This window comes from Pseudophryne corroboree, chromosome 8 (genome assembly GCF_028390025.1).
Source record: "Pseudophryne corroboree isolate aPseCor3 chromosome 8, aPseCor3.hap2, whole genome shotgun sequence".
Lineage (NCBI taxonomy): Eukaryota > Metazoa > Chordata > Amphibia > Anura > Myobatrachidae > Pseudophryne > Pseudophryne corroboree.
The window spans coordinates 214289608-214306507 of NC_086451.1; positions in this window are offsets into that span (position 1 = coordinate 214289608).

A 16900-nucleotide genomic window follows, 5' to 3' on the forward strand; every position below is an offset into this window, starting at 1 on the left:
TTATTAATCTTGATGCAAAAATATTTGTGCTTATTCCTTAATTGTGGGGACTGGGGAGCAGCTGTATTATATAGGAGGAGTACAGTGCAGAGTTTTGCTGACAGCGACCACCAGTATACGTTGTCTGCCTTAAAAACACTCCATATCTGTGCTCAGTGTGCTGCATATATCTGTGCTCACACTGCTTTATTGTGGGCACTGGGGACCACCAGTATATTATATAGGAGAAGTACAGTGCAGAGTTTTGATGACCAGTGACCACCAGTATACGTTGTCTGCCTGAAAAACACTCCATATCCGTGCTCAGTGTGCTGCATATATCTGTGCTCACACTGCTTTATTGTGGGGACTGGGGAGTAGCTGTATTATATAGGAGGAGTACAGTGCATAGTTTTGCTGACAGTGACCACCAGTATATATAGCAGTACGGTACGGAAGGCCACTGCTCTACCTACCTCTGTGTCGTCAAGTATACTATCCTTCCATACCTGTGGTGCATTTCAGTTGTGCGCAGTATATATAGTAGTAGGCCATTGCTATTGATACTGGCATATAATTCCACACATTAAAAAATGGAGAACAAAAATGTGGAGGTTAAAATAGGGAAAGATCAAGATCCACTTCCACTAGTCATGGCCGAGACGATGAAATGCCATCAACGTCGTCTGCCAAGGCCGATGCCCAATGTCATAGTAGAGAGCATGTAAAATCCAAAAAACAAACGTTCAGTAAAATGACCGAAAAATCAAAATTGAAAGCGTCTGATGAGAAGCGTAAACTTGCCAATATGCCATTTACGGCACCGAGTGGCAAGGAACGGCTGAGGCCCTGGCCTATGTTTATGGCTAGTGGTTCAGATTCACATGAGGATGGAAGCACTCATCCTCTCGCTAGAAAACTGCAGTGCCACTCCTAGATGGGCCAGGTGTTTGTGTCGGCCACTTGGGTCGCTTAGCTTAGTCACACAGCGACCTTGGTGCGCCTCTTTTTTTTCTTTCCATCATGTGCTGTTTATGGACTATTTTTTTGAAGTGCCATCCTGCCTGACACTGCAGTGCCTCTCCTAGATGGGCCAGTTGTTTGTGTCGGCCACTTGTGTCGCTTAGCTTAGTCACACAGCGACCTTGGTGCGCCTCTTTTTTTCTTTGCATCATGTGCTGTTTGGGGACTATTTTATTGAAGTGCCATCCTGCCTGACACTGCAGTGCCACTCCTAGATGGGCCAGGTGTTTGTGTCGGCCACTTGTGTCGCTTAGCTTAGTCACACAGCGACCTTGGTGCGCCTCTTTTTTTCTTTGCATCATGTGCTGTTTGGGGACTATTTTTTTGAAGTGCCATCCTGCCTGACACTGCAGTGCCACTCCTAGATGGGCCAGGTGTTTGTGTTGGCCACTTGTGTCGCTTAGCTTAGTCACACAGTGACCTTGGTGCGCCTCTTTTTTTCTTTGCATCATGTGCTGTTTGGGGACTATTTTTTTGAAGTGCCATCCTGCCTGACACTGCAGTGCCACTCCTAGATGGGCCAGGTGTTTGTGTCGGTCACTTGTGTCGCTTAGCTTAGTCACACAGCGACCTTGGTGCGCCTCTTTTTTTCTTTGCATCATGTGCTGTTTGGGGACTATTTTTTTGAAGTGCCATCCTGCCTGACACTGCAGTGCCACTCCTAGATGGGCCAAGTGTTTGTGTCGGCCACTTGTGTCACTTAGCTTAGTCACACAGCGACCTTGGTGCGCCTCTTTTTTTCTTTGCATCATGTGCTGTTTGGGGACTATTTTTTTGAAGTGCCATCCTGCCTGACACTGCAGTGCCACTCCTAGATGGGCCAGGTGTTTGTGTCGGCCACTTGTGTCGCTTAGCTTAGTCACACAGCGACCTTGGTGCGCCTCTTTTTTTCTTTGCATCATGTGCTGTTTGGGGACTATTTTTTTGAAGTGCCATCCTGCCTGACACTGCAGTGCCACTCCTAGATGGGCCAGGTGTTTGTGTCAGCCACTTGTGTCGCTTAGCTTAGTCACACAGCGACCTTGGTGTGCCTCTTTTTTTCTTTGCATCATGTGCTGTTTGGGGACTATTTTTTTGAAGTGCCATCCTGCCTGACACTGCAGTGCCACTCCTAGATGGGCCAGGTGTTTGTGTCGGTCACTTGTGTCGCTTAGCTTAGTCACACAGCGACCTTGGTGCGCCTCTTTTTTTCTTTGCATCATGTGCTGTTTGGGGACTATTTTATTGAAGTGCCATCCTGCCTGACACTGCAGTGCCACTCCTCGATGGGCCAGGTGTTTGTGTCGGCCACTTGTGTCGCTTAGCTTAGCCATCCAGCGACCTTGGTGCACCTCTTTTTTTCTTTGCATCATGTGCTGTTTGGGGACTATTTTTTTGAAGTGCCATCCTGTCTGACACTGCAGTGCCACTCCTAGATGGGCCAGGTGTTTGTGTCGGCCACTTATGTCGCTTAGCTTAGCCATCCAGCGACCTCGGTGCAAATTTTAGGACTAAAAATAATATTGTGAGGTGTGAGGTGTTCAGAATAGACTGAAAATGAGTGGAAATTATGGTTATTGAGGTTAATAATACTATGGGATCAAAATGACCCCCAAATTCTATGATTTAAGCTGTTTTTGAGGGTTTTTTGTAAAAAAAACACCCGAATCCAAAACACACCCGAATCCGACAAAAAAATTTCAGGGAGGTTTTGCCAAAACGCGTCCGAATCCAAAACACGGCCGCGGACCCGAATCCAAAACCAAAACCCGAAAAATTTCCGGTGCACATCACTAGTGTCAACTAATTGATACACCACACAAAAGCCGACGCGCAGAAACAAATTGTGGAGCTCCAGACATCCCGCTCCCCACCCCTTAAAATATACTCTAGCCCACCCCTGTATGCTACAAAACCACCTCACGGCCCCAGTAGCCAGTATGATCCCAGATCAGCCATCCCTGCACCCAGTAATAAAATGCCTCCTCCCCCCCCCCCCCCCCCCAAATATGAACAAATATGCTCACATAAAACACCTCAGGAAGCAGGCCAAGAAGAGACTGCAAGCACTGCACCGAGCTGGTCCGCTCTGCTGTGTAAAATGGCGCCATGACGGACCTCTCCTGCATCTACAAATGGCTACTGCGCATGTCACAGCGCGCAGCAGCATAGGCAGAGCAGCAGCAGCAGTGGAAGTTGCTGCAGTAGAATCGACTACCGTCCTGTAACCTGACTGTGCATGGCACTCACTAGCACATGCGCAGATCAGACCATAGAGGACGCGAAACAGAACCACAACAGAGGTCAGATAACGCATTCCAGCTTTACCAGAAAAACAATAGTACATCACACGAAAAAATCGGGGAGAAAAAAAAAAAACACGATAACTAATCGATAACCATCCGAAAAAATATATTTAGAAAACCGAAAAATAGTAAATCCCGCCCTGTATGTGTCTGTGTGGCATACTTATTGACTATATGGCTGCTTTCTCCAGGAGAGAGCAACCAGGTCAGCTCAGTAGGTGGGGGCAGGGTAGTGACGAGCAGAGGGAGGCAGGGCAGAGGCGGAATGGGGGCGGGTGAAGTAGTGGCGTAACTAGAAATTTTTCTCCCCCAAGCCAAAAAATTCTTCGGCGCCCCCCTTCATGCTCCATAATTGGGAGCAAGAAAGGGATAAATATGCGCGCGCCAAAGGCGCGCGCGGCAAAAAAGGGGCGTGGTTTCGCATAAAGGGGCGTGTCATTGCAGGAAAAGACTACCTTTTACCCCAGTTTTGCAACCTGCACGCCCATACGTTGGCCACCACAGGAAAGAAAAATAATCCTGATTCATGCCCCTTACATTATTTGTCATTTTTCCTCCTTATAGTAATGCCCAGTATACATTATGCCACATACTGCAATGGCCCTTAGACATTATGCCGCACACAATAATGCACATGACACAATATGCACACACTGTAATGCCCCCGACACATTATGCCACAGACCGTAATGCCTGTGACACATTATGCCACACACCGTAATGCCTGTGACACATTATGACAGGAATCGCAATGCCCGTTATACATTATGCTACACACTGCAATGCCCCTGATACATTATAGCACATACAATGTCTGTGATACATTATGACACACAACGCAATGTCCGTGATACATTATGCCACACACTGCAATGCCCGATACATTATAGCTAGAGATGAGCGCCTGAAATTTTTCGGGTTTTGTGTTTTGGTTTTGGGTTCGGTTCCGCGGCCGTGTTTTGGGTTCGAACGCGTTTTGGCAAAACCTCACCGAATTTTTTTTGTCGGATTCGGGTGTGTTTTGGATTCGGGTGTTTTTTTCAAAAAACACTAAAAAACAGCTTAAATCATAGAATTTGGGGGTCATTTTGATCCCAAAGTATTATTAACCTCAAAAACCATAATTTACACTCATTTTCAGTCTATTCTGAATACCTCACACCTCACAATATTATTTTTAGTCCTAAAATTTGCACCGAGGTCGCTGTGTGAGTAAGATAAGCGACCCTAGTGGCCGACACAAACACCGGGCCCATCTAGGAGTGGCACTGCAGTGTCACGCAGGATGTCCCTTCCAAAAAACCCTCCCCAAACAGCACATGACGCAAAGAAAAAAAGAGGCGCAATGAGGTAGCTGTGTGAGTAAGATTAGCGACCCTAGTGGCCGACACAAACACCGGGCCCATCTAGGAGTGGCACTGCAGTGTCACGCAGGATGGCCCTTCCAAAAAACCCTCCCCAAACAGCACATGACGCAAAGAAAAAAAGAGGCGCAATGAGGTAGCTGTGTGAGTAAGATTAGCGACCCTAGTGGCCGACACAAACACCGGGCCCATCTAGGAGTGGCACTGCAGTGTCACGCAGGATGTCCCTTCCAAAAAACCCTCCCCAAACAGCACATGACGCAAAGAAAAAAAGAGGCGCAATGAGGTAGCTGTGTGAGTAAGATTAGCGACCCTAGTGGCCGACACAAACACCGGGCCCATCTAGGAGTGGCACTGCAGTGTCACGCAGGATGTCCCTTCCAAAAAACCCTCCCCAAACAGCACATGACGCAAAGAAAAAAAGAGGCGCAATGAGGTAGCTGACTGTGTGAGTAAGATTAGCGACCCTAGTGGCCGACACAAACACCGGGCCCATCTAGGAGTGGCACTGCAGTGTCACGCAGGATGTCCCTTCCAAAAAACCCTCCCCAATCAGCACATGATGCAAAGAAAAAGAAAAGAAAAAAGAGGTGCAAGATGGAATTGTCCTTGGGCCCTCCCACCCACCCTTATGTTGTATAAACAAAACAGGACATGCACACTTTAACCAACCCATCATTTCAGTGACAGGGTCTGCCACACGACTGTGACTGATATGACGGGTTGGTTTGGACCCCCCCCCAAAAAAGAAGCAATTAATCTCTCCTTGCACAAACTGGCTCTACAGAGGCAAGATGTCCACCTCATCTTCACCCTCCGATATATCACCGTGTACATCCCCCTCCTCACAGATTATCAATTCGTCCCCACTGGAATCCACCATCTCAGCTCCCTGTGTACTTTGTGGAGGCAATTGCTGCTGGTCAATGTCTCCGCGGAGGAATTGATTATAATTCATTTTAATGAACATCATCTTCTCCACATTTTCTGGATGTAACCTCGTACGCCGATTGCTGACAAGGTGAGCGGCGGCACTAAACACTCTTTCGGAGTACACACTTGTGGGAGGGCAACTTAGGTAGAATAAAGCCAGTTTGTGCAAGGGCCTCCAAATTGCCTCTTTTTCCTGCCAGTATAAGTACGGACTGTGTGACGTGCCTACTTGGATGCGGTCACTCATATAATCCTCCACCATTCTATCAATGTTGAGAGAATCATATGCAGTGACAGTAGACGACATGTCCGTAATCGTTGTCAGGTCCTTCAGTCCGGACCAGATGTCAGCATCAGCAGTCGCTCCAGACTGCCCTGCATCACCGCCAGCGGGTGGGCTCGGAATTCTGAGCCTTTTCCTCGCACCCCCAGTTGCGGGAGAATGTGAAGGAGGAGATGTTGACAGGTCGCGTTCCTCTTGACTTGACAATTTTGTCACCAGCAGGTCTTTCAACCCCAGCAGACCTGTGTCTGCCGGAAAGAGAGATCCAAGGTAGGCTTTAAATCTAGGATCGAGCACGGTGGCCAAAATGTAGTGCTCTGATTTCAACAGATTGACCACCCGTGAATCCTTGTTAAGCGAATTAAGGGCTGCATCCACAAGTCCCACATGCCTAGCGGAATCGCTCCCTTTTAGCTCCTTCTTCAATGCCTCCAGCTTCTTCTGCAAAAGCCTGATGAGGGGAATGACCTGACTCAGGCTGGCAGTGTCTGAACTGACTTCACGTGTGGCAAGTTCAAAGGGCATCAGAACCTTGCACAACGTTGAAATCATTCTCCACTGCACTTGAGACAGGTGCATTCCACCTACTATATCGTGCTCAATTGTATAGGCTTGAATGGCCTTTTGCTGCTCCTCCAACCTCTGAAGCATATAGAGGGTTGAATTCCACCTCGTTACCACTTCTTGCTTCAGATGATGGCAGGGCAGGTTCAGTAGTTTTTGGTGGTGCTCCAGTCTTCTGTACGTGGTGCCTGTACGCCGAAAGTGTCCCGCAATTTTTCTGGCCACCGACAGCATCTCTTGCACGCCCCTGTCGTTTTTTAAAAAATTCTGCACCACCAAATTCAAGGTATGTGCAAAACATGGGACGTGCTGGAATTTGCCCATATTTAATGCACACACAATATTGCTGGCGTTGTCCGATGCCACAAATCCACAGGAGAGTCCAATTGGGGTAAGCCATTCCGCGATGATCTTCCTCAGTTGCCGTAAGAGGTTTTCAGCTGTGTGCGTATTCTGGAAAGCGGTGATACAAAGCGTAGCCTGCCTAGGAAAGAGTTGGCGTTTGCGAGATGCTGCTACTGGTGCCGCCGCTGCTGTTCTTGCGGCGGGAGTCCATACATCTACCCAGTGGGCTGTCACAGTCATATAGTCCTGACCCTGCCCTGCTCCACTTGTCCACATGTCCGTGGTTAAGTGGACATTGGGTACAACTGCATTTTTTAGGACACTGGTGAGTCTTTTTCTGACGTCCGTGTACATTCTCGGTATCGCCTGCCTAGAGAAGTGGAACCTAGATGGTATTTGGTAACGGGGGCACACTGCCTCAATAAATTGTCTAGTTCCCTGTGAACTAACGGCGGATACCGGACGCACGTCTAACACCAACATAGTTGTCAAGGACTCAGTTATCCGCTTTGCAGTAGGATGACTGCTGTGATATTTCATCTTCCTCGCAAAGGACTGTTGAACAGTCAATTGCTTACTGGAAGTAGTACAAGTGGGCTTACGACTTCCCCTCTGGGATGACCATCGACTCCCAGCGGCAACAACAGCAGCGCCAGCAGCAGTAGGCGTTACACGCAAGGATGCATCGGAGGAATCCCAGGCAGGAGAGGACTCGTCAGAATTGCCAGTGACATGGCCTGCAGGACTATTGGCATTCCTGGGGAAGGAGGAAATTGACACTGAGGGAGTTGGTGGGGTGGTTTGCGTGAGCTTGGTTACAAGAGGAAGGGATTTACTGGTCAGTGGACTGCTTCCGCTGTCACCCAAAGTTTTTGAACTTGTCACTGACTTATTATGAATGCGCTGCAGGTGACGTATAAGGGAGGATGTTCCGAGGTGGTTAACGTCCTTACCCCTACTTATTACAGCTTGACAAAGGGAACACACGGCTTGACACCTGTTGTCCGCATTTCTGGTGAAATACCTCCACACCGAAGAGCTGATTTTTTTGGTATTTTCACCTGGCATGTCAACGGCCATATTCCTCCCACGGACAACAGGTGTCTCCCCGGGTGCCTGACTTAAACAAACTACCTCACCATCAGAATCCTCCTGGTCAATTTCCTCCCCAGCGCCAGCAACACCCATATCCTCCTCATCCTGGTGTACTTCAACACTGACATCTTCAATCTGACTATCAGGAACTGGACTGCGGGTGCTCCTTCCAGCACTTGCAGGGGGCGTGCAAATGGTGGAAGGAGCATGCTCTTCACGTCCAGTGTTGGGAAGGTCAGGCATCGCAACCGACACAATTGGACTCTCCTTGTGGATTTGGGATTTCGAAGAATGCACAGTTCTTTGCTGTGCTGCTTTTGCCAGCTTGAGTCTTTTCATTTTTCTAGCGAGAGGCTGAGTGCTTCCATCCTCATGTGAAGCTGAACCACTAGCCATGAACATAGGCCAGGGCCTCAGCCGTTCCTTGCCACTCCGTGTGGTAAATGGCATATTGGCAAGTTTACGCTTCTCCTCCGACAATTTTATTTTAGGTTTTGGAGTCCTTTTTTTACTGATATTTGGTGTTTTGGATTTGACATGCTCTGTACTATGACATTGGGCATCGGCCTTGGCAGACGACGTTGCTGGCATTTCATCGTCTCGGCCATGACTAGTGGCAGCAGCTTCAGCACGAGGTGGAAGTGGATCTTGATCTTTCCCTAATTTTGGAACCTCAACATTTTTGTTCTCCATATTTTAATAGGCACAACTAAAAGGCACCTCAGGTAAACAATGGAGATGGATGGATTGGATACTAGTATACAATTATGGACGGGCTGCCGAGTGCCGACACAGAGGTAGCCACAGCCGTGAACTACCGCACTGTACTGTGTCTGCTGCTAATATATAGACTGGTTGATAAAGAGATAGTATACTCGTAACTAGTATGTATGTATAAAGAAAGAAAAAAAAACCACGGTTAGGTGGTATATACAATTATGGACGGGCTGCCGAGTGCCGACACAGAGGTAGCCACAGCCGTGAACTACCGCACTGTACTGTGTCTGCTGCTAATATATAGACTGGTTGATAAAGAGATAGTATACTCGTAACTAGTATGTATGTATAAAGAAAGAAAAAAAAAACACGGTTAGGTGGTATATACAATTATGGACGGGCTGCCGAGTGCCGACACAGAGGTAGCCACAGCCGTGAACTACCGCACTGTACTGTGTCTGCTGCTAATATAGACTGGTTGATAAAGAGATAGTATACTCGTAACTAGTATGTATGTATAAAGAAAGAAAAAAAAACCACGGTTAGGTGGTATATACAATTATGGACGGGCTGCCGAGTGCCGACACAGAGGTAGCCACAGCCATGAACTACCGCACTGTACTGTGTCTGCTGCTAATATATAGACTGGTTGATAAAGAGATAGTATACTCGTAACTAGTATGTATGTATAAAGAAAGAAAAAAAAACCACGGTTAGGTGGTATATACAATTATGGACGGGCTGCCGAGTGCCGACACAGAGGTAGCCACAGCCGTGAACTACCGCACTGTACTGTGTCTGCTGCTAATATATAGACTGGTTGATAAAGAGATAGTATACTCGTAACTAGTATGTATGTATAAAGAAAGAAAAAAAAAACACGGTTAGGTGGTATATACAATTATGGACGGGCTGCCGAGTGCCGACACAGAGGTAGCCACAGCCGTGAACTACCGCACTGTACTGTGTCTGCTGCTAATATATAGACTGGTTGATAAAGAGATAGTATACTCGTAACTAGTATGTATGTATAAAGAAAGGAAAAAAAACCACGGTTAGGTGGTATATACAATTATGGACGGGCTGCCGAGTGCCGACACAGAGGTAGCCACAGCCGTGAACTACCGCACTGTACTGTGTCTGCTGCTAATATAGACTGGTTGATAAAGAGATAGTATACTCGTAACTAGTATGTATGTATAAAGAAAGAAAAAAAAACCACGGTTAGGTGGTATATACAATTATGGACGGGCTGCCGAGTGCCGACACAGAGGTAGCCACAGCCGTGAACTACCGCACTGTACTGTGTCTGCTGCTAATATATAGACTGGTTGATAAAGAGATAGTATACTCGTAACTAGTATGTATGTATAAAGAAAGAAAAAAAAACCACGGTTAGGTGGTATATACAATTATGGACGGGCTGCCGAGTGCCGACACAGAGGTAGCCACAGCCGTGAACTACCGCACTGTACTGTGTCTGCTGCTAATATATAGACTGGTTGATAAAGAGATAGTATACTCGTAACTAGTATGTATGTATAAAGAAAGAAAAAAAAACCACGGTTAGGTGGTATATACAATTATGGACGGGCTGCCGAGTGCCGACACAGAGGTAGCCACAGCCGTGAACTACCGCACTGTACTGTGTCTGCTGCTAATATATAGACTGGTTGATAAAGAGATAGTATACTCGTAACTAGTATGTATGTATAAAGAAAGAAAAAAAAACCACGGTTAGGTGGTATATACAATTATGGACGGGCTGCCGAGTGCCGACACAGAGGTAGCCACAGCCGTGAACTACCGCACTGTACTGTGTCTGCTGCTAATATATAGACTGGTTGATAAAGAGATAGTATACTCGTAACTAGTATGTATGTATAAAGAAAGAAAAAAAAACCACGGTTAGGTGGTATATACAATTATGGACGGGCTGCCGAGTGCCGACACAGAGGTAGCCACAGCCGTGAACTACCGCACTGTACTGTGTCTGCTGCTAATATAGACTGGTTGATAAAGAGATAGTATACTACTAATATTATATATACTGGTGGTCAGGTCACTGGTCACTAGTCACACTGGCAGTGGCACTCCTGCAGCAAAAGTGTGCACTGTTTAATTTTAATATAATATTATGTACTCCTGGCTCCTGCTATAACCTATAACTGGCACTGCAGTAGTGCTCCCCAGTCTCCCCCACAATTATAAGCTGTGTGAGCTGAGCAGTCAGACAGATATATAATATATATAGATGATGCAGCACACTGGCCTGAGCCTGAGCAGTGCACACAGATATGGTATGTGACTGACTGAGTCACTGTGTGTATCGCTTTTTTCAGGCAGAGAACGGATATATTAAATAAACTGCACTGTGTGTCTGGTGGTCACTCACTATATAATATATTATGTACTCCTGGCTCCTGCTATAACCTATAACTGGCACTGCAGTAGTGCTCCCCAGTCTCCCCCACAATTATAAGCTGTGTGAGCTGAGCAGTCAGACAGATATATATAATATTATATATAGATAATAGATGATGCAGCACACTGGCCTGAGCCTGAGCAGTGCACACAGATATGGTATGTGACTGAGTCACTGTGTGCTGTGTATCGCTTTTTTCAGGCAGAGAACGGATTATAAATAAAACTGGTGGTCACTGGTCACTATCAGCAAAACTCTGCACTGTACTGAGTACTCCTAATGCTCCCCAAAATTAGTAAATCAAGTGTCTCTCTAATCTATTCTAAACGGAGAGGACGCCAGCCACGTCCTCTCCCTATCAATCTCAATGCACGTGTGAAAATGGCGGCGACGCGCGGCTCCTTATATAGAATCCGAGTCTCGCGATAGAATCCGAGCCTCGCGAGAATCCGACAGCGTCATGATGACGTTCGGGCGCGCTCGGGTTAACCGAGCAAGGCGGGAAGATCCGAGTCGCTCGGACCCGTGAAAAAAAACATGAAGTTCTGGCGGGTTCGGATTCAGAGAAACCGAACCCGCTCATCTCTAATTATAGCACATACAATGCCTGTGACACATTATGCCACACACTGCAATGACCTTGAGACATTATACCACAATGCCCGTGATATAGTATACCATACACCGTAATGCCTGTGACACATACCGCAATGCCCTGCCCGTTATACCCTATGCCACACACCGCAATGCCCGTTATGTATTATGCCACACTGCAATGACCCTGAGACATTATACCACATACCACAATGCCCGTGATATAGTATACCACACACCGTAATGCCTGACACATTATGACACACACCGCAATGTCCGTGATACATTATGCCACACACTGCAATGACCCTGAGACATTATACCACATATCACAATGCCCGCGATATAGTATACCATACACCGTAATGCCTGTGACACATTATGACACACACCGCAATGTCCGTGATACATTATGCCACACACCGTAATGCCCAATACACATTAAGTCCTACAGTAAGGCTTCTAATTACTTTCAATTACCTGCTCGTTGTCAGGGGTTTCATGCACTGGGTGTCATGCTCGTTGCCAGGGGTTTCATGCTCTTGGTTCCATGCACGGTGCCAGGGGTTTTCATGCTCAGGGTGTCATGCTCGTTGCCAGGGGTTTCATGCACTGGGTGTCATGCTCGTTGCCAGGTGTTTCATGCACTGGGTGTCATGCTCGTTGCCAGGTGTTTCATGCACTGGGTGTCATGCTCGTTGCTAGGAGGTAGTCCTTGTTGCTAGGGCTGTGCTCCCAGTGCCACATATGTCCCCAGTGCCAGATATTCCCCCACGGTGCCAGGTACTCACATGCCCCAGTGCCAAATATAGCCCCCCCCCCCATGTGCCAGGTACACATATACCCCCCCAGTGCCACATATGCCCCCAGTGCCAGATATTCCCCCCCAGTGCCACATATGCCCCCAGTGCCAGATATGCCCCCAGTGCCATATATTCCCCCCCAGTGCCATGTATGCCCCCAGTGCCAGATATTCCCCCCCAGTGCCATATATGCCCCCAGTGCCAGATATTCCCCCCCAGTGCCATATATGCCCCAGTGCCAGATATCCCCCCCCAGTGCCAGATATTCCCCCCAGTGCCAGATATGCCCCAGTGCCAGATATCCCCCCCCCCTCCCCCAGTGCCATATATGCCCCCAGTGCCAGATATTTCTTCTCCCACCTCCCGCCGCCGCCGCTTTTTGGAGGGACACGGAGGGCACAGCTCGCCTCTCCTGTGTCCCTCCTGCTGCATCATCTCCGGCGGCCGCGGGTCTAATAGGGGGAAGTGCCAGTTCGTGAGCCAATTAGAGCTCACGGACGGCACTTCCCCCTATTAGACCCGTGGCCGCCGGAGATGATGCAGGGGGGACACAGGGAGGCGTGCTGTGCCCTCCGTGTCCCTCCAACAAGCGGCGGAGGGAAGGAGACCCGCAGACTGACATGCGGACGCTCGTCCGCATGTCAGTCTGCTGTAAATCAGTGGCGCCCCCGCAGCCCCTCGCCCCCAAGCCACCGCGAGGGCTGCGGGGGCAGTAGTTACGCCACTGGGGTGAAGGACAGGTGGAGTGGGGCGTGACTGATGTATGGCGTCATTTAAGCCATACTGTGTAATGCTGCTATCACCGGCATTATACTTCAGGGGACGTGGCTATGATGATGCTATTCAACAAGAATTGCATCATCGAATGCCCGGACCACCCACTTTACTCACTAAGGTCAGGGCGGACCACAGAAATCGGGAGACTTTCCTGCTCTCCGGGGGGCCAGGAGTTTAGGCAAGTATGCTGTGTGGGGGAGGTGGGGTGACTGGAGGGGACAGGCTGTGTGAGTGAGTGTGGCAACTGGGGGCTAACAGGCTGTGTGTGTGGGTTGGGTATGTATGATACAAACTTCAGGATCCCGGCTTTTAGATGGCCGGCAGGGGGCGAGTGCCACAGAGACCCCTGCGGGCCCGCTGCGCAGCGGGCTTGGTGGCTCTCTGCACTCGCTACTGGTTCTATTCCCACTCTATTGTTATCGTGGACACCCACAAATGGGTATAGTCCCTGTTGGTCAGCATGCCGATCAGCGGCATATTGAGGTTTCAGGATCCCGGCTGGTCTCCTGACTGCCGGTCACATAACTGCATCCTGTGTGTGTATAGTCATTGGAGATGCCAAGCTGTGTGTGTGTGTGTGTGTGTGTGTGTGTGTGTGTGTGTGTGTGTGTGTGTGTGTGTGTGTGTGTGTGTGTGTGTGTGTGTGTGTGTGTGTGTTTTGAATGGGGGGAGCAGGCTTTGTATGTGGTGACTGGAGGCATTGTTGGATCAGGGAGAGGCGGGGCACAACAGCACGTTCCCACCCCATGTGATTTCTGCCACTTTTTTTTTCTTTTTAAACAGGGACCTGCGACAGTGTGGTGCAATAAAGGGGCATGCAGCAGCATTGTCAGCTCAGTACTGGTAGGAGGAGGAGGTTCAGCCAATCCAGACCCTCCTTTCACCCTTTCTTCCCCTCTCTGCCGCTGTCATATCACAATTCCACAAAAACCAGAAAAGGGGACCTGCTGCTGCCGCTGTTGAAAGGAGTACTCGCTGCTACAGGCACTGATGAGAAGTGGGACCCGCCGCTGAGTTAGGTACACAGTGCCGCTTGTACTTAAGGGGACGACGATACACAGTGACACTTGTATCGGGGGTAGGGGGACAGAGTGAGATGCACAGTGCCACATGTACCCTCCCCTCTCTCTCTCACCCCCCCTCTTTTTCACTTCACTCCCCCTTTCTCGCTTTCTCTCTCTTTCTTTCTCTCTCTCTCCCCCTCTCTTCCCTGCTTTCTATCCCCTCTGCCTCCCTCTCTCTCTCACCCAGTCTCATCTTTCTTTCTTTCTTTCTTTCTTTCTCTGCCCTCCCTCCTCTCTCTGCGCAGTGCTCTCTCCTACCCCCCCTCTCCCTCTTTCAACCCGTTCTCTCTCCTACCCCCCCTCTCCCTCTTTCAACCCTCTCTCTTACCCCATCTCACTTAACTTTATCTCTTATCCTCCCTCTCTCTCTCTCCTCTGTTATTCTCTCTCTTTCTCTCTCAACTCTCTCACCCTCACTCTGTCTCACCTAGCTCTCTCGAAACCTCTTTCCCGGATCTCCCTCTTTCTTTTACGCTCTCATTTTCTTTCTCTCTTTCCCTCTCTTATCTCCCTCACTCTCTCTAATCTCCCTCACTCTGCTCCCCCACTCTATCAACCTTCTCTCTCACTCCCCCTCCGTCTCGCCTCTGTTTTTTTTCTCTCCTCCTCTCTCTATCTTTCTACTCCTCGTGCTTCTCTCTCTCCTCTCTCACACTGCTTTCTCTTCCCTGCTGTCTGTCTCACTACTCTCTCTCTCCCCTTTCTCCTTCTCTCTCTCTCTCCTCTCTCTTTCACTCTCACCCCACTCTTTCTTTCTTTCTTTCTTTCTTTCTCCCGTTCTCTCTCTTCCCCCTGATCCCTCTCTCTCACACCACCGCCTTTGTCTCGTCTCTTTCACTCTGTCTCTTTCTTTCTCTCTCTCTCTCTCTCCCCCCTGCTTATCTCCCCTGCCCACTGTCCCACAGCTCCTTCTCTCTCATCTCTTTCTCTCTCCCTTTCTTTCTCTCTCGTTCTTTTTCTTTATGCTTTCTTTTTATTTCTCTCTCTCTCACGCTTTATCTCCCTCTTTGCCCTGCTCTCTCTTCCCCCGCCCCCTCTCCCTCTTTCAACCCTTTCTCTCGACCCTGTCTCACCTCTTTCTCTCTCTCTCTCTCTAAACCTTATCTTTGATCCTTCCTCTCTGTCTCACCTCTCATTCATTCTTTTTTTTTCTTTCTTTTTCTTTCTTTCTTTCTTTCTTTCTTTCTTTCTTTCTTTCTTTCTTTCTTTCTTTCTTTCTTTCTTTCTTTCTTTCTCTTTCTCTCTTTATTTCTCTCTTTCTCTTTCCCTCTCTCTGTCTTGTCTCTCTCTTACACCCTGCTCCCCCTCTCTCTCAACCCTCTCTCACTCGCCCTCTTTCTCTCTCTCTCCTCTCTCTTTCTCTCCCTCTCTTCTCTCTCTCACCCTGTTTTCTCTACTCTGCTGTCTGTCTGTCTCTCTCTCTCTTTCTACCTACCCACTCTCTCTTTCTCTCTCCCTGCACTCTCTTACTCTCTCACCCCGCTCTCTATCACTCTCTCCCCCTTTCCGAGAGGTAATGGGTATTGCTGGCTCCTGCTGTGATCTGTATTGCTGGGTGAAAGGTGCTGGGTCAGAGGCAGAACTAGTATCGATGCTGGGGGGCACCATCCAAAATCTTGCCTAGAGCATCAAACTGGTTACAGGAGGCTCTGCTTGGGGAAAGCAGCCATCTTCCTTCTGCGACAGGACCATGCGAAGGTCATGGTCACCTGAAGAGGATCAGGGCATCCAGGGAGCTACCTTCCACAACCGCCACCCAAGCAGAAAGGTACCGGCGGCAGTGGGAGTTCGGGAGCCAGTGACTGGAGTCTGCAATTTCCAGATTACAGATGACGTGTTGGAGTGGCAGCAGCACTGAGGACCCAGGTGCTGACTGCATCTAAGCTGGAGAAGACCCCTGTCTGCTTCCGGAAGTATCCTCGAGAATGCATGCGTGGATGTAAGTCATCCATGAGGAGACTGCTTAAAGGATCAAGCCGCTCAGGAGCCGTGGCAGAGGGGAACAAAATGGTGGAGGAATCCCACTTTTTCTTGTGGCCACAGAAGATCTGGCAGTGGAAACCAAGGGCATGCAGGCACCGCAGAAGATGACCCCCACTGGCTTCAAGACCTGTCAGGACCCACGGAAGAATCCTTACAGTAAGGACTCGGCATGAAGAACACCTTACAGAGGACCCCTGGCGTATAATTCCTGTGATACTGGCATATAATTCCAGTGATATTGACGTATAATTCCTGTGATATTGCCGTATTATTCCTGTGATATTGCCGTATTATTCCTGTGATATTGCCGTATATAATTCCTGTGATACTGCCGTATAATTCCCGTGATACTGGCGTATAATTCCAGTGATATTACCGTATAATTCCTGTGATACTGGCGTATAATTCCCGTGATATTGCCGTATAATTCCAGTGATACTGGCGTATAATTCCTGTGATACTGGCATTTAATTCCAGTGATATTGCAGTATAATTCCAGTGATATTGCCGTATTATTCCTGTGATACTGGCGTATAATTCCAGTGATATTGCCGTGTAATTCCCGTGATATTGCCGTATTATTCCTGTGATACTAGCGTATAATTCCAGTGATATTGCCGTATAACTCCCGTGATACTGGCGTATTATTCCAGTGATATTGCTGTA